The 18,164-nt window shown below is 37.9% G+C and overlaps 1 protein-coding gene across 1 annotated transcript in view; it reads right to left on the bottom strand.

Moving 5' to 3' along the window:
* Positions 1-18,164, bottom strand: part of TMEM123 (transmembrane protein 123) — a gene marked incomplete at its 5' end in the record, with an annotated part of 78,230 nt that overhangs the window by 34,133 nt on the left and 25,933 nt on the right. The gene's annotated exons all lie outside the window — the stretch shown is intronic.

Raw genomic sequence — 18,164 nt, 5'->3', positions numbered from 1 at the left:
ACACAGCTGAAAGGCAAAACATGTCTGTATACATTCCAGCTCTTTAGTTTTAAGGGATCCATCCCCTTTGGCCCGCCTTCAGAACCCAACAACTACTTTTAGGTATCTGGTTAAATTCTAGCTCAAGTTGGTAAAGGCATATGTGTGTATTCACTGAAGCACTGTTTAGAAGAGTAACAGTATCTACTAATGGGGGCATGGTTAAGGAAATTATGGTACCTCCATACTATGGAATGTAACACAAACATGAAAATGAATGAGAGAGCTATACATACTCTGGTGGTTTAAAACATATCCACAAATTCTTTGATATGCCTCCCTTCAAAAGGTGAAGTCTAATTTCACTTCCCTTGTATGTGGACCTAACTTAGAAACTTGCTTCCAGCAAAGAATATGGCAAAATGATGTAACTTCAGAGGATAGGTCAGAAAAAGGATTGCTTCTACTTGGCTCTCTCTAGGATCTAGTGAATCTCTAAGATGGCTCATTCTTGGGGAAGCCTGTTACCATGTTGTGAAGATCCTCAAGCAACCCTATAGAGAGAGGAACTGAGGCCTCCTGCCAACAGCCTGTCTGTGAGTTTGTTCACCTTAGAAGTAAAGCCTTCAGCCCCACTCAAGCCTCCAGTACTGCAACCTCAAATCTACCTCCAGCTAAGTGCCCAGCTAAGCCGCTACTGAACTCCTGACTCACAGACACTGAGGTAATAAATATAGTCAAACCACTAAGTTCTGGGGTTCTGTTATGTAGCAATAACCAATAATGTACTGACACAAAAAGCTCAACGGTTTGGTCAAAAAAGCAAGTTGCAGACCATTATGTGCCTATCTCATATATTCATACCAGTAAATAGTGATTATTTCTAGGGAGTTGTTGAGAAGGAAAGGGAGGGTGGGATCAGATCTTTTTTTATTTTATACGCTTTTGCATTGTTTGAAAGATCAAGTGCATGCATTAGTAATTTCTAAAAATGCTTAAAAACTTACAAGATTTAAAAAATTAATATGAAATTTTAAGCCAATTGAGATTAAAAAAAAATTTCCTCTCACCCCTTGTTAAAGGGAAGAACAAAATTACTTTAATTTTAGACATACTGCCAGCAAGTTCTATTATGTGGTTTCCTAGTTGACTGCTGATTAAAAGCAAATTGAGAGAGGAGTGGGCTATTGGAGGGAAGCATAATGACAATACAAAGACATGACAGTTGAGTCTGTTACAAAAAAGGAGAAGCTAAAATAAGCCATCTGAAGCCACTCAAGTGTAGGAACAAAGACCCCTATGTATCCTCTGAGAATGTAACTGTTTCACAAGACTATGATTATAAAAACAATATTTATAAGGCAGTGAATAGTTTATGAAGTATTCCATGTACCAAATTTTATCTTATCCCACAATAAACCTTGAGGCATATAAAAGTATTTTTACTGCCATTTTATAGATCTGGAAACAAAGCCAGGAAGTGAATGGAGCCAAGGCACAGAGTCCCTGAATTCCATACTGAGTTCGAACTTGATTACACAGATAATGCTATTTATTTGATACTGAGAAGGGAGAGGGTCAAGCTTGTAGATGTGGGACCCCAAGTCACTACAGCCAGAACGAGTGCTCCCTCCTGACCATCCAACTCTGCACAGACTGCATGCTCACCAGCAACCTTTTCAGAAACAGTCTTGGGGAAAGACAAACCTTCTTATCAGGGGTTTCTGGGAAACGCTGGAGGCAGAAAATCTGTTTGCTGAAACTGTAGAAGTGGTAATGAAGAAAATTCTAATTTGTATCAATTAGTATTCTCAAGATGGTAGAATATGTGTTTAATTATCTGTCAATCAATCGCTTGAGATTTTGAAGAGGCAGCCAGGTATGTTAGAAAGAAACCCAGGCTTTTGCCATCAACCACTCCTGTGCTTAAATGGTTGTGCAGTTACTTTCTAAGTATACAACTTTTCCCTACCTCTGAAATAGGGAAAATAATACTTAGCTCATCTGGTTATCGTGTGGAATTCAGTAACAGGCGTGCAATACCTGCAAAATGCTTGGCAGCAGCATTATGTTCAAACAGTATCTACCATTTTTAGCACCACCACCCTCATTTTACAACAGGGAAGGTACAACTAAAGACAGCCTGGACCACCTTTCCAGCACAGACCCATTCCTTTCCCCACTCCTTTCCTCACATCGTGTCCTCCAATGACAAATCTGTTTCTTCCTCACTCCATCTCTGAATGTCACATCCACTCAGACCTAGTTCAAGTGCTATTTCCTTCAAGGTTTTCCTAACTGAAAGTAAATCTCTCCCTCTTCTGAGTGCACGTTTCTACTATACTTAGCATATTTTTTTATTATAGCTATTTTTGTTCTTATTTAAGTATCATGAGGGCAGTGTCTATATCCAGTTGGGCTCTATAGCTCTCACAAAACCTGTTACACTGCCCGACACATTAGGTTCAGAATGAACATTTGCTGAGTGGATATAACAAAAGAATACCAGAGGCTTATGTAGCAGAATTAACATTGAACTTTGATAGGAAGGTCAGCTAAATTTTTATAGCTTTGAGTCTAAGTTACTATAGCAACCTATTAGAATTCTGACTTCTCCACTCTTGAGCACTGTATTTGGATCGTTCTTAACAATAATAATAGTTAACATATACATAGTGTTTATTATGTGCCAGGCACTGTTCTAAGAGCCTTACATGTATTAACTCACTTAATCCTCACAACAACCCTATAAAGAAGTACTAGAAGAAAACTGAGGCACAGAGATTTTAAGGTCATATCATAATTCCTTTCCCTCTAACTGTGTAAGAAAAACAAAGGCCAATGAAAACTCAGATTGGTAAAAATAAGAGCCAACAATTTAAAAAAGCTATAATGGCCAAAGAGAATTTATTATGTATTGTAACACTCCTCAGTTTACCTCAGTCAATCTTCATAAAACCCCTGTGGGTTGGAATTAGTTCTATGCCTTATTTTCCATTCTTCCCCTATTCATATTTTAATGGATATTATTGATAATATTTATGTTCTCCTCAAGGTAAAATAAGTTTCTACTATCTAACATCCATAATCAATTTCCACTGATCTACCTAAACATTTATAGTTACTTCTAATTAAATAGTGTCAATGTCAAGCAAAATTGTCTCCCAATCTCTAGGCACTGGACTTCCCAAGGGACTTAACTTTGCCTGAGGTCAACTGCTTTGCAGCTAACTAGTAGATGGACAAAGCACGTATAAGAGATTTTAAAACAGAACAAAAATGTATTTAACCAAAACCCTGTCCTGAGTAGAAAATAATGCAGGATCAATTTCTTTATAATAATTTATCCCTACTTAAAGAGGTTGCTGTGTAAGTTTTAGCTATCTCAAGGAAGTTATAAATCTGTCTTTGACTTCATAATAATGTAAAACCCCAGAAAAGTTTACACCCAAAGGTATACAAGGATATTGGTATGCCTTTTGTTGCTGTTGTTTAACACTGAGCAAATTTACTTACTAGGATATGACAATAAAGACTGAATGAGCATGTGGCTTAATGTTTACAAAGGCTGTTTCATTTCCCACTTATTGATCAAAATACATGGCTGGCTAATACATTCACAATTAGAAAACTTCTATTTGGTTTAGGGATAGCCCAACTACCATAGAATAGCAAATAACTGAGGTATATGCCCATTCACAAAACTTTTTATTAACTGAACAGCAAGCTGTGGATAAAAAGTTTTGTGTCTGGGCATATGCATCAGTTACTTGATATTCTATAGTAGTCAGGATGTCACCAAGCCAAACAGAAGTTTTCTAATTGTGAATGTATTACTGTCTACTGTGGGACAATTTAAGTTGCAGAATTAAGTTGCAGGGTTTTGGTTTCTTGCAAGTTCTCTTTTCACAACCTTTAGTCTGTGGTTGGAACACACTACATGTATCTTATACACCCTCTATATCTAGCTAGTGTGCTGAAAAACACTAGTATTCAGTTGGCTTAATGTCCCAAACAGTATATGCTTTTCCCTGTAAAGGTTGGATTATGTACCTCAGGGAAGGAGGCTCAGTCCTTCTTGGCAGCTGTTTTCCTTAAGGCTGCTCAACTCCTCCCTCTTCCTCTAGGCACGGATGTGTGTCCCCACCCTTTTCCTCATGAACTTGAGGGCCCACTTGTCCTTGGAAACCTTGACAGTCCCATGTGTACACTACTCACACAGAGCGAAACCATATACCTCTGGGATTAGTCCAGCACAAACTGAGTGTGCTTGGCCACCTTGTGGTCCTTGCTGAGGTCTGTGACCATGGGGTAGCACAGAGTAATGACCACTGCTCTTCAATGGCTGCTGCAGCAGAAGGCTGAATTAAATTAACACATTTAAATTAATTCTTGTTCCCTGGGCTTTTTGATTGTATTTAGTTTCACGAAAGCCACCCCAGGTCCCTGCTGAAGTAGTACATGCCCAAGAACTATGAGGAACAAGCGGAAGGGTAGAAGTGGTAGAGAAGGAATAGGGTGGGTATAAGTTCTAAGGAAACAGACTTTAAATGTAAGCAATCTGTCAGTCCATTCAGGAAGACAAAGAATATTTTCTCTACGTTGAGATGTAGAAAAGAAGAATATACATATACCTTTTGAGAATTATCATGATAACTTTCTGGCAAGACATACTTCTAGTGTAAGAACTTGCTGGAAAAAAAAAAAGAAAAGCAAACAAGAAAAGTGGTTCTAGAATCTTTTTACTCCATATCAGAAATTCCTGGTCATCTGGACAATTTACAAAGCTAAATGAAAATGATACTCTGAAATTCATGGGAAATGGTCCCTCTCCACCAAAGTGGCATAATTTTTTTCCCACAGCTCACATATGAATACAAAGCTGACAAGAGATGTTTCTGAAGAGAAATACCAATAACTATTGGCCACTTACTCTGGTCGGGCAAAATCATTACTGCTGATTGTGGCTATGTGATGTAGTGAACATCTACTGTTTATTCCCTGTCCAGCTCCTGATCCTCATTTTTTGTAACAGTTTCCACTCTTCCTTAGAGACGCATCCCTCACATTCCATGTAGTTTGGAGGGACTGCCAATGGGTGGGCAAGTGATTCAAATTAGGCCAATCAGACTCTCCCAGGAATCTGAAACTCGAGCAGTGTACACTAGGATGGAAAACAGTTGACAGTCATTTTAATGGCAACTCCCTAAAGATATTTTCTGTTCACTCCTGCCCTTGAAATCCCTAGGACTAGCTCTAGTTGTTCAATTCTTTCTCTTTGATTTTGTGAGTGACCCCATTTGTGTCCAACAATTTCTTATTTGCCTAAGTTAGCTAGAGTTGGTTTCTGTTGCTTGCAACCAAATACTTTTAACAACATGAAAACTAAATCTGTGGCGATGTCTACTTTATTCTTCCTGTTCTTTCTCTTCATAAACAAGTTTATCATTTCTCTTCAGTTTTTTCTTTTTCCTTTCCAACAGAATGTACTTTTCAACTTGTGCCAGCAGGAAGATTACACAAGCTATTTATTGAAAGGCAAGCTCTGGTGTGTAAACTGCAAGCTTCTAAAATTAGACTTTTCTCTTTGAAATGGACTTTGACACCCCTCTATGAACCTTTGACTCTAAGCTAACAAACATGAAAACATGAATGCCTGTGTCTGTGTGCTATAATGCTACTATACTTATGCCAAGCCAACTAGACTATAAGTCTTGACTGTAAACTGTTATAATCATAGCATTCAACTAAGCAGAAGTTTTACATCTCATACATAGCACCTTTTACTGGTAAGCTAGTATGGATTTCAGATGCAGCTAGACTCACCGAATTTACAGGGACTTAGCATCATATAAAGCACTTAGTCTAAAGATTTTATTCTGGGTCAGTGTGATCTAGAGCCTAGTTATAAACAGAATCATTCTCAATCAAACCTAACATGAAGAGAGATTAACCTCTTTACAGAGATGGCAACACATACATTGTACATGTGATGCCAAGTCTCATCAATACAACTATGCAATACAATTAAGCATGTATTATCCTTGGTGTGTCAGAATTACTACGGATTGCTGAATCTCCAGGCTACTTTGTGAAACAGAAGCTTTGTGAATAAAAAGAAAGAAGTCATGGCAAAACTTGGATTATACAACAACTCTTACAAGAAAATTTAATACCTAGGACAATTAAACTCAATTGAAAAAATTAGAAACTGAACACTTTCTCCTCTCTGGTAAGTTTAGGCGTTCACTGAAGAACTATATAGTACTTTTTGGTTTATAATTTTCACATATAATTAAGCATTAGCATAGCTGCCAGAACAAATAGGTTAAATAAGCAAAAGAAAAAAAATCATACAACTAAGGGAAAGACAAGTGACGTTTCCTGCTGACATCTTCTAAATCCTATGGTTTCTCCATGATAAACCCCCGAGAAGTTGGATAGTTGACTTTCCTTCGGAGGGAGACCCCACAGAGACTTTCATTTTTCACCTCTGCCCTTGGACTTTCTGTTGCCTCAATCTGGAGTGTCCTGTTCTTCTCCTGGTGAGCTCCTATGGGTCTGGCAAAGCTGGTGACTTGTTCTTGTTTCCTCACTGGGTCTTGCGAACACACATCACATGGTGCTGGTCACTCTCGTTCATGACCACAGAGCATGATCTTGACAAGAGCAAGGATTCCCTTCTTTCACTGTTGTATCCTGAGTCTAGCAGTGTTCCTGGGACTTGGGAGCCACACATTAATTGTTTACTAGATGTAAAAAGACAGCTTCTCATCTATGAGGGGAAGCGGATCAATAAGATCCACATTTTGAAAATTTAAAAATTCACCCCTCCCTTTACTTAGAAGTATTTGTATTCTTCCTTTTCCTGAAATTCTAAAAGTAGTACATGTTGATGAAAAACAATTCAAACAGCAGTGACTGCATATTTGCATATACTAAGAAACTATTCAGAGTGACATCACCAAGATGGCAACATAGAACATTCCTGACTTCACTCCCCTTCACGAGAAGAACTAACGATGACTATTCACTGACAAGACACCACTGAGAATCCAAGAATACGAGGGTGAGGCTAAAGCACCCCCCCGCACCACAGAGACCAAGACAGACCGCATTAGAAGGGTACTGCCCCTCCCCTGGACAGCACAACACCATGCCAGGAGGTTCCCATGCGTCTACAGTTCCTTTAAGGGTAAAGGGAGCCCAGGGTGGACATCCAGCTCCCACATTTTGTGGGTAGCTTCTTGGGAGCCCCCAGTCTTGTCCCCTGGGGACTGCAGGAGAATCTGTGGGGCTTGACCACTGAGCACCTGATTGTGATGAAGAAGGGGGAAGGGGCTTGCAATAAGCGGCACTAGGATCTTGGTAGACCAAGTCCCTGCCTGCGCACCCAACTAGTAATCCCAACTAGCGGCTCTGCTCATCTGCAGAACCAAGTAGGGGCAGTCTGACTAGGGAACTCAGTGGAGTGCAGGTCTGCACGCCTCAGATGAAGAGATTTGCTGGCCCTGGAGCCTGGTCTCCATCCGCTCCCAGGCAGTGGGGCTGAATCATACTGGGTCTACAGCTGAGTGTAGCTCCTGGTCCCTCCAGACCAGAAAGCCTGACAGGGAAAACCTGCAGGTGCTTGCCCTCCCACCATACCCAGGCAAGAGAGCTGAGTCATAGTCCTGCCCACTGAAGCGTGAAGCTTCCAGCCCTACCCAGGAGCCTCTGACAAGAACGTCTGGAAATAGTTGAGCAGTCAGAGCTGGCAGTCAGAGCTGGTAGTCTGCAGAGCAAAGCAAGTGGCCCCGTTTGGCCAGGGAGCTTGGGAAACAGGTGGCTTGAGTCAAGACCACAAACAGCCTTACCAGCCTTGGAGCTGGTTCTCCCACACTGTGCCTGGGTAGGAAAACTAATTTGTAGCCCTGACTATTGCTGAATACAGCCTTCAGCCCATCTCACCAGAGCACATGGGAAGCTGCGTGGCCCATCCAACAGCCTTGCTTACTGTTACTTGTCATTTGCTTACAGTGACACCTGAATAAAGAGCACAGCCAGTTGCTCTATCTGGCCAGAGGATTCAGTGTACAGTCTTGCCTGATTCAGGTTCCTAAACAACAAGCTGTGTAGGCCCTGGGACCCATTTTGCTACCACATCAGGGGAGAGAAGCTAACTCATAGCCCCATCTACTTCTGAATGTAGTACCCAGTCTGGACTGTCTACTAGGACTGCCAGAGAATCCAGGCAATCGTGGAGCAGGGGACAAAGTCAGCAATCCTATCTACCTGTTCTTGGTTAGTGGTACCACCCCCTTACCCCTGACCTTAAAGCCCAGGCAGTGGCCTCACTCAAAATAGACCCTGATAGCAAGTCCCACCTGCCCAAGGATGTTACCAGCAGACATATGCACAAACCCAAACTGAGCTGACTAGTAAAGAACTGTCTCTGACAAACCAGACCTGTAAAGACTGGAAGCGGAGGCCACTTACTCAAATGTGCAGATACCGATATAAGGAATGAAGGATCACGAAAAATTTGTTGAGCGTGACACAACCAAAGGAAACTAATAAAGCTCCAAAAACTGAACCTAAAGAAATGGAGATCTATGAATTGTCAAAGAATTCAGAATAATTAAAGAATTTTAGTGAACTGCAGAAACACACAGACAACTACATGAAATTAGGAAAACAATGTATGATCAAAACAGAAAGTTCAACAAAGAAATATAAACAATAACCCCCCCCCCCGCCACAAATCCTAGAGCTAAAAAATACGATGACTGCACTGAAGAATTCAATAGACAAATTCAAAAGCAGACTTGACCATTCAGAAGAATCAGTGACCTATAAGACAGAATATTTGAAATTATCCAGTCGGAGGAACAAACAGAAGGAAGAAAAAAGAGTGAAGAAAGAAAGACTATGGGACTTATAGGACATAATCAAAACAAACAATATCTGCATTATGGGAATTCCAGAAGAAAACAGAAAGTATATTTAAAGCAATAATGCAATGTTCACAGCAGCACTATTTACAAGACATAGAAACAACCTAAATGTCTGTCGATAGATGAACAGATAAAGATGTGTGTATGTATACACAATGGAATATTACTCGGCCATGAAAAAGAATGAAATTATGCCGTTTGCAGCAACGTGGATGGACCTAGAGGTTATTATACTAAGTGAAGTCAGACAGAGAAAGACAAATATATGATATCACTTATATGTGCAATCTAAAAAAATGATACAATGAACTTATTTACAAAACAGAAATAGATTCACAGACATAGAAAACAAACTTATGGTTACCAAAGGGGAGAGCATGGTGAGGCGGGGAGAGATAAATCAGGAGTTTGGGATTAGCACATACATACTACTATATATTAAACACGTAAACAACAAGGACCTACTGTATAGCACAGGGAACTATACTCAGTATCTTTTAATAACCTATAAGGGAAAAGAATCTGAAAAAGAAAAAAAAATATATGTATAACTGAATCACTTTGCTGTACACTTGAAACTAACACAACATTGTAAATTAACTATACTTTAATAAAAGAAAAACAAAAGCAATAATGGCTGAAAACATGTGAAACTTGGGGAGAGAAATGGATTTCCAGATCCACAAGGACCAAAGGACCCCAAATAGGTTGAACCCAAATAGAATTACACTGAGATACACTATAATTAAATTGTCTAAAGTCAAAGACAAAGATTTTTTTGAAAATAACAAGAGAAAAGAGTACTTACATACAGTGAAACCCCATAAGACTACTGGTGGATTTCTAAATAGAAACATTTCAGGTCAGGAGAGAATGGAATTATATATTCAAAATCTTGAAAGAAAAAAGCTGTCAATCAAGAATTCTATACCTGGCAAAGGTGTCCTTCAGAAATAAAGAAGAGATAAAAATTTCCTGAAAAAACAAAAGCTGTGGGAGTTCAGCACTACTGGACCTGCCTTATAAGAAATGTTAAAGGGGGTTCCTTGAGTGGAATTAAAAGGACACTAATTAACATCATAAAAATATAAGAAGGTACTGTAAAACTCGATAATGTAAATATACACTCAAAGTTAGATTCTGTAATATGGTAATCGGGTTGCATAATTCACACAGAACTCTAAAAATTAAAAAACAAATGTAGTAAAAATAATCATAGCTAAAAACTTCTGTTATTAGTTATACAGTATGAAACATATGTAAACTGTAACAGCAATAACCTAACATGTGAAGGGGAGGAGAAATAAAAGTGCAAAGTTTAGGAAATCTACTGAAGTTGTTATAATTTTAAGATATTTTATGTTAGCCTCATGGTAACCACAAGAAAAAAACCTGCAGTAATGACACACACACAAAAAAACATGATAAAGAAGTCAAAACATACTGATACCAAAAAACATCACAGCACAAAAAAGAAATCAGGATATAAAACAAAGAACAATGGATCTACGAAACATCCAGGAAACAGTGAACAAAAAAGGCAAAAGTAAGTCTTTACCTATCAATAATTACTGTAAACATAAATGGATTAAATAGTCCATTCAAAAGACACAAACTGGCTGAATGGACTACAAAAACAAGATCCATGATATCCTGCCTATGAAAGACTCACTTTAGCCTTAAAAACACACATAGACTGAGAGTGAAAGGGTAGAAAAAAATATTTTAAGCAAATGGTATACAAAAAAAGCAGGGATAGCTATACTTTACCAGACAAAACAGACTTTAATTAAAAATGGTAAAAGGAGACAAAGAATGCCATTATTACGAAGCCAGTCCATCCAGATGATATAACATTGTAAATATTTATGCACCAAACATCAAAGCACCTAAATATATAAAGCAAAAACTAACAGGGCCAAAATAAGAAATGAACAGCAACATAATTATAGGTGGGGACTTTAATATGTCACTCAAATAATGGATAATTCATCCAGACAGAATCAATAAGGAAACAGCATATTTGAACAACACTATATACCAACAGATCTAATAGACATATATAAAACATTCAATCCAACAACAGCAGAAAATGAATTCTCAAATGCACATGGAACATTTTCTAGGACAGACCCTATGTTAGGCCATAAAACAAGTCTTAGCAAATTCAAGAAGACTAAAATCATACCAAGTATCTTCTCTGATCACAATGCTATGAAACTAGAAATGAATAACAAGAGTAAAAATGGCAAACTCATGAACACATGGAAATGAAACAATATTCTGAACAACCAATGGATCAAAGAAATTAAAGAGGAAATAAAAAAAGTATCTTGAGACAAATGAAAATGGAAACACAATATACCAAAACTTACGAGATTCAACAAAAACAGAGGGAAGTTCATAGCAACCAACGCCTATGTTAAGAAACAAGAAAGAACTCAAATAAGCCACCTAACACTACACCTTAAGAAATTAGTAAAAGAAGAACAAAATAAACCCACAGCTAGCAAAAGCAAGGAAAAAATAAAGATTAGAGCAGAAATAAATGTCATAGAGAACAGGAAAACAATAGAAAAGACTAAAAAAACTAAAAGTTGGTTCTTTCAAAAGATAAAAAAAATTTGACAAAACTTTAGCTAGACTAACCAAAGAAAAAATAAGAGAGAACTCAAATCAACAATATTATACAAGAAAAAGGAGATATTACAACAGATATCACAGAAATACAAAGGATCATCAGAGGTTGCTATGAATAATTATACACCAACAAACTGGACAACCTAGAAGAAATGGAAACATCTTAGAAACATACAGCCTACCAAGACTGAATCTAAAAGAAATAGTAAATATGAACAGATCAATTACTAGTAAGCAGGTTGAATTAGTAATCAAAACTCTCCAAACACAGAACAGACCAGGACCAGATGGCTTTACTGGTGAATTTTACAAAACATTTAAAGAAGAATTAATACCAATCCTTTTCAAACTCTTCCAAAAAAACCAAAGAGGAAGCAACACTCCCAAACTCATTTTATGTGGACAGTATTATCCTAATACCAAAGCCAGAAAAGGACACTATGAGAAAAGAAAACTACAGGCCAATATCCCTGATAAATGTAGATGCAAAAATTCTTAATAAAATAGTAGCAAACCAAATTCAGCACAACATTGAAATGATCATTCAGTATGAACAAGCAGGATTTATTCCAGGGAAGCAAGGATGGATCAATATCCACAAATCAATGAATGTGATACACCCCATGAACAAAATGAAAGTTAAAAATAATATGATCATCTCAATAGATGCACAAAAAGCATTTGACAAAATTCAACAATCATTTATAATAAAAATGCTCAACAAACTGGGTAGAGTGAACATACTTCAATGTAATTAAGGCCTTATATGACAAGCCCACAACTAACATCATACTCGATGGTGAAAGGCTGGAAGCTTTTCTGCTAAAATGAGGAACAACAAATGAGTACTCACTCTCACTATTCCTATTCAACACAGTACTAGAAGTCATAGCCAGAGCAACCAGGCAAGAAAAGGAAATAAAAGGCATCAGAATTAGAAAAACTATCTCTATTTGTAGATGATATGATTTTATATATACAAAATCCTAAAGACTCACCAAAAAAAACTGTTAGATCTAATCAATGAATTCTGTAAAGCTGCAGGATATAAAATTAATATACAAAAAGCAGTAGCATTTCTATACACTAAAAATGAATTATCTGAAAAAAAAGAAAATGGTCCCATTTACAAAAGCATCAAAAACAATAAAATATTTAGGACTAAATTTAAGCAAAGAAGTGAAAGATCTCACAATGAAAACTGTAAGATATTGATGAAAGAAATCGGATGACAAATAATTGGAAGGTATCCTGTGTTCATGGATTGGAAGAATTACTGTTAAAATATCCATACTACCCAAAGCCATCTATAGATTCAATGCAATCTGTATCAAGATTCCAATTTTTTACAGTAGTAGAAAAACAATACTAAAATTTACATAGACCCACAAAGAAGAGTCAGAGCAACCCTGAGAAAGAAGAACAAAGCAGAAAGCATGATACTTCCTAATTTTAAGCTATATTATAAAGCTGTAGTAATCAAAGCAGAATGGTTCTAGCATAAAAACATACACAAAGACCAATGGAGCAGAACTGAGAGCCCAGAAATAAACCCAGGCATATGTGGTCAAGTAATATTTGACAAGGAAGCCAAAAATACTCAATGGAGAAAAGACAGTCTCTTCACTAAAAGGTGCAGGGAAAAATGGATATTCACATGTAAAAGACTGAAATTAGACCCTTATCTTACACCATTCACATAAATTAACTCAAATGGATTAAAGACTTAAATGTAAGACCTGAGACCATAAAACTCTTAGAAGAAAACATATGGATCTTGGAAATGATTTCTTTGGATATGACACTTAAAGCACAAGCAACAAAACCAAAAATAAACAAATGGAACCACATCAAACTAAAAAAGCTTCTGCACAGCGAAAGAAATGATCAACAAAATGAAGACCACCTATAAAATGGGAAAAAATATTTGCACACCATACCTGTGATAGGTGGTTAACATCCAAAATATATAAAGAATGCATACAACAATAGAAAAAGCAAATTAAGCCAATTAAAAATTAAGCAAAGGATCTGAATACACATTTTTCTGAAGAAGACATAAAAATGGCAAACAGGTATATGAAAAGATACTCAATATCATTCATTATCAGGGAAATGCAAATCAAAACCTTGATGAGCATGACCTCATACCTATAAGAATGGATAGGATCAAAAGGACAAGAGATAAATGCTGGTGATGACATGGAGAAAAGGGACTTGGTGGTGGAATTGTAAATTGGTACAGCCACTTTGGAAAACAGCATGGAGGTTCCTCAAAAAATTAAAAATACTGTCACCATGATCAAGCAATTCCACTTCTGGGTATTTATCCAAAGAAAAAGAAAACACTATGTGTAAGAGATATGTGCACTCCCATGTTCATAGCAGCATTATTTACAATAGCCAAGACATGGAAAAACCTGAGTGTCCATGGACAGATGAATGGATAAAGAAGTGATATATTTTATACACACACACACACGGAATATTATTCAGCCATAAAAAGGAGGAAATCCTGCCATTTGCTACAACATGGGTGGACTTTGAAGGCATTACGCTAAGTGAAACAAGTCAGACAGAGAAAGACAAACACTTTATGATCTCACTTATTGTGGAATCTATCAATAAAATGAACAAGAAATAAACACCAAACTCATAGAGAAAGAGATCAGACTTGTGGTTATGGGGGTGGGATGGAAAGAGGAGGGGGAATTGGACAAAGGTGGTCAAAAGGTACGAATTTCCAGTTATAAGATAAATAAGTACTAGGCATGTACTACATAACACAATAACTACAGTTAACACTGCTATATGGTACATATGAAAATTGTTAAGAGAATAAATCTTAAGATCTGATCACAAGGGGAAAAATACATTTTTTCCTTTTCTGTTTTGTATCTATATGAGATGACGGATGTTAATTAAACTTACTGTGGTAATCATTTCACAATAGATGTACGTCAAATCACTATGCTTACACCTTAAATTTATACAGTGCTGCATGTCAATTATACCTCATTAAAACTGTAAAAAATGATTAATTTTATACGTAATATTGGTATTATGACTTGTAAAAAACAATTATGACTGTTTTTTATATGTGAAATACACAATCTCAATATGCACAGCTTTATGACAGAAGCTACTGAAGGACTCAAGACAATTTTTTAACCCAATTTTCTCTGGATAAAGGCATAAATGATTCACATTTCATTAGTTGTAAAATTACTGCTATTTGCTTTTTTCCTCTTTCTTTTTTGTCACATTGTGATGTAAAAAGAGTTAACAGGGATGAGTGAACTTGGTATGAGAGTTTTCTTCAATGTCTTAGGAAGCTTTAACAAATAATCCAAGAACTTAGAATACATGTATTAAGATGATGTAAGCAGAACAAAAAGTCTTATGAATGTACTTCTCAACTATTCTCTATAGATTTTCATGTAAATAAATCTTTCAGGTCTGACACTTGTCTCCAGGAAATTGTGAGTCCCCAGTCTTTCGTGACAGCTAATGGGCTTTTACTAAATTTAACAATGTTAATCACAATAACAAAGTTACGGTACTACTAACATAACTGCTACTAGTCTGTTCCTTTCTGTGTCCCACCAGCTCCCCCCAACAACAAAAAATCAGTCCACTGTATTACTGCAATGTCTTGTTTTGGGAGGCCTTTGTGGGATGTGGGATGAGGGGTGGGAAATACCCTAATATTTCTGCATATCCCCACCAATTAAGATTTTGTAATTCTTTATGGAAAAAAATTTTATTTTTAGAAAGCTGACCCTCATTGCAAAAGCAGCCGTGCATTCCACAGACTCACCAAAGGCTACTTGGGGAGAGTGGCCCCCTTCAGCCACTCTCTAAGTCAGTGATCCTCAACCTTAGTTATACATTAGAACCACCTGGGCATGTGTTTATGCTATCTTCCTCCCCACTCAGAATTAACTGGTTTTAAGTGGGACTCAGACAAGTAATTTTTAATGTTCCAAGTGATTCTAATGAGCTACTAAATTTGAGAAACACTGCTCTAAGGTTTCTTGCAGTTCTAAGGTTTGATAATTTAAAAAAATAAAATGGGACAATATAACTACTAAATGACAGTTTCTAAGATTTATCCTGCAAGAAACCCCTAATAACTGGCTCATGCAGGAAGTTAAAACTGCCTAATTTTTACATTGTAACCCCTACCTCCCATCTTTCTCAAAGGCAAGGAAGCATAATAAAGTGGGATTCTCTTCACTCTTCACTTTATGTAACCCCCCATTCTTTGTCCTTACTCTTTTCCTCTGTCTTTCATCATGAGGCTTTCCCTCTTTGGATACTGCCCACTCTTCCCCTCCAGCCTGCCATGATCCCTCAGCTGTTCTCATTCTTAACTTCTCCCCTGTAATAACCGCCCAGATACATGGTGGCCAGGTGTCTGGGTTTGACTGGGCCGATAAAACATTTGCGCTCAAACTCAAATACCCAGCCACCAGCCATCCCTTCCTCTTACCTGCCACACCCAATCCATCAGCAGAATCTATCTTCATCTCCACCACTAGCAACCCGGCCCATCATCCATATGAATTAATTTGTTTAAAATCCTGCAATGGCTTCCCACTGCATTATTATCAAATCCATACTCCCTAAGGAACTTCAACAACCCCTTCCCCTCCCTCAACATCAGTAAAGCCTCCCAACACCTCTTCCCTGAATCACCTTTATGACCCTCTTATGTCATGCAGAGCACAGATGTCTTGCCAGAAGGTCACCAAGGCTGAACAACCTGGGCATCTCCTACTCAGCAGGAAGACTGACCACAGCACAGCCCTGGTGAGCCTGGCAAGGTCCTCTCTGTCCTCTTGGATCTGAATGGCCCTGTCCCTCCCTTTCCCCACACCTCTCATTGCATCAGGGCCTGGTTGGAGGGGCTTTATGGGAACAAAAAGAAAGAAAAGAGTTGTCCAGGGACATAGTAATAGAATTTTGACAACTCTCCCATTAACATGCAAGCCTGTTCTTCCTAACTGTAAAGCGAAAAGCCTGGGTCTGGTTAAACGTCAGGCAGAGAGCAGGTGGTGATTTATTTTGACCAAGGAGCTCCCAAATAACCTTGCAGGTAAGCCTGGGGCAGCAAGCGCAAAAACTGGTTTCCTCCTCCCAGAGCATTCATTTATCCTTTGTTTCAACAAAAATGTGTCAGGTCTGAGCTGAGCACTGGCGATGTGGTGCTGAGTGAAATCAGCATTGTCCCTGAAGATGACTTTCTGGTCGGGAAGGCAGTCTTAGCTAAAGCGTCACACAAACATATATGGTCCTCTGAAGCCCTGTAACCACAGGTCTATTCCCTGAGGAACTGAAGCTGGAGCAGAGATCTGAAGGCTGAATGGGTGTTAACCAGGCAAAGGCAAAGATGGGAGGGAAGAGTTCTTTATGGAAACAGAACAGCATATGCAAAGGCTCTGTGGCAAAGAGAGCACAGATGGGAGGCATCAACAAAAGGGCTCATTCTCACAGGTACAGAGAATAAACGGGTGGTTGCCAAAGGGAAAGGGGTGGAGGAACAAGCGAAATAGGGTGATTAAGAGGTACAGACTTCTAGTTATTTATAAGTCTAAGTCATGAAAAGATAATGTACAGTATAGGGAATATGATCAATAATATTATAGAGACCTTGTATAGTGACAGATGGTAACTAGACTTATTGTGGCGAACATCTCTTAATGTTTAAGAATACCACATTACTGTGCTATACACCTGAAACTAATACACTATTTTAAGTTAATTATATTTCAATGAAAAAAAAAAGGACCATTGTGGTTGGAGAGCAAAGAGGAACACATTTATTTAGTTTTTAGTTTGTGCCAGGTGCTATTTTAAAGCCAGGTGCTTTACTTCTTATTTATCTCATGAGATAGCTATATTATCAGTTCTAGATTTTACAAAAGGAACTGAGGCACAGAGGGGTTAAGCAACTTGCCCAAGTTCACTTAACAGCAAAGCAATTATTTTTCTCTTTGTATCTTCCCCAAATTACAACAGGGCACACACACACTGGGTGAAAAACACTAAAACTAGTGAATCAAATTCACTGCAGAGTGAAAAAAGTTGTCAAACCAGTTCTCACTGAACAGTCAGGTAATAGACTAAAATTGTCACTTTTCAACTGGTTGTTTTCATGTCGTAATTTGTAACCATAATAAAATGTTTTGTAGAAGAGAACTAGTTTCCATTTTAAGAAACTGTGCCTATATATTCAGTTTTAAAAAAACCTAAAACCACTTGGTGGGAATACTTTGAATAATTAAAAAATACTTGCTGTAGTTTCCAAAATTTCGACAGGAACTATATACTATTTTATAATCAGAAAAAAATTAATAAAAAGACACAATCCACTCCCTCTTGTGAGAGCATCGGAATCACAACTAACTGCTGAACAGTCATTGACAGGAAGACACTGGAACTCACCAAAAAAAAGATACCCCACATCCAAAGACAAAGGAGAAGCCACAGTGAGATGGTAGGAGGGGCGCAACTGCAATAAAATCAAATCCCATAACTGTTGGGTGGGTGACTCACAAATGGGAGAACACTTATACCACAGAAGTCCACCCACTGGAGTGAACA

The sequence above is a fragment of the Balaenoptera physalus genome, assembly GCF_965194825.1.
Source record: "Balaenoptera physalus genome assembly, chromosome: 10".
Classification (NCBI taxonomy): domain Eukaryota; kingdom Metazoa; phylum Chordata; class Mammalia; order Artiodactyla; family Balaenopteridae; genus Balaenoptera; species Balaenoptera physalus.
Note: the sequence above shows the minus strand (reverse complement) of the source record. Positions and strands in the feature narration are given on the sequence as shown.